Source organism: Formica exsecta, unplaced genomic scaffold (genome assembly GCF_003651465.1).
Source record: "Formica exsecta isolate Colony F162 unplaced genomic scaffold, ASM365146v1 scaffold18, whole genome shotgun sequence".
Lineage (NCBI taxonomy): Eukaryota > Metazoa > Arthropoda > Insecta > Hymenoptera > Formicidae > Formica > Formica exsecta.
Window position 1 is genome coordinate 515,891 of NW_021849113.1, and position 1,431 is coordinate 517,321.

The 1,431-nt window shown below is 39.1% G+C and overlaps 1 protein-coding gene across 3 annotated transcripts in view; it reads right to left on the bottom strand.

Annotated features, from left to right (window-relative positions):
- Window positions 1-1,431, bottom strand: part of LOC115233628 (forkhead box protein O-like) — a 206,165-nt gene that overhangs the window by 28,617 nt on the left and 176,117 nt on the right. The window lies entirely within an intron of this gene.

Genomic DNA, 1,431 nt, shown 5'->3' on the forward strand with positions numbered 1-1,431 from the left:
CTTTCCCTCTCACAATAACGCGTCTTTGTGCATGTGTGACTCGCGAAAGCGAGTCAGAATGATAGCGATATCTAGATGAATTTTCGCCTACACCGGATGGGAACCTAAAAATAGGGATATATGTTATCATGTGTTTATTTTCGCGCGTTTGATCATAAAGTTATTGTCTTTTAACGGATCCGTTCCAATTTATTATTGCTTCGTGCTTTTAATTTGTGCGTTAATACAATAAAAGTACCATCTATCCGTTTAACAACACGCACGACGAGATGTGGAATTTCCAATATGTGTGAATTACCGGAAAACACAAAGGGCATAATATCATGTATTTCACAGGTAATCAGTATCCTGTGCTTCAATAAAATGCATTCATTTAAGTCTCAGTTGCATGAATCAAATTACAAACGTAAATTACATATTAGGTCAATTTCATCCCTCCTCTAGTATTAATTGCATAAAATCGATATAATTTTTGCACTATATGTGTTTCTTCGATGACGTACAACAAAACGCGAGTTCACGTGACTTGATAACACAACGCGTGTCTGTACCTTAAAAATCACACATCTCACTTTCAAATAAAAGAAAATCGTGGCTTGATAATAAACGATTCTCCAAAATTCTTAAAAATTAAAATAAGGGTAACACGATATATATGTTACGTATTAAATTTCGTTAATCTCATATTAAAATTGGCGCTAAAATCGATAAGAAATCCTTGAAGCGAAAAAGAAACGCGATAATCGCCGGTGGGACATCGCGCACACGCGAACAAAAGCACCAAAACGCACCAAATATATTGGGCATACACCAAAAACGTTTGCCGGGACGATCCGTGCCATGGGTCGTCGTCGTAACGGTGTTGTGTACACTTATTTAGCGTGTAAACACTCACGGGGTTTGCCAGAGGAGCAACAAGTGCCCACTGATACCACTACCGAGAAAGTAGCTTGGCTTTACACCTCGCCCGTACACAGGATACACACCAGGAAAGTCGGAGGCGCATCCGAGCCGAATATCTCGAGTATTTTGCGACGGAATAAGAAACCGGAATTCCCACCCCGTTTTAACGCGATCCTTAATACGTGGCCGCTTAATTTCGAGACTTAAATCAAGATCGCGTTCGATAATTCGAAATAAGGGCGACGCTAAAAATTATTTTAATACATCGTGTGCGAATATATATTATTTTCTTGTGTCTCTTAAGATATATGTCATCTAAAGGGCTATTATATTTTTTTATTTATCTATTTTTTTTTAATGAAGGGAACCCGATAAAAAATCAGATTTAGTGCACCGGACGATTTGATCGATTTTGCGCGTGGCAAATGTATTTCAATTATGGACGCTATAAAGGGTGTAAGGAGTGCATCTTCGTCCTTTCGACCGTGCGAGATTATCGCGGCGAAAGGATCCCTTGTCTCTTCCCCC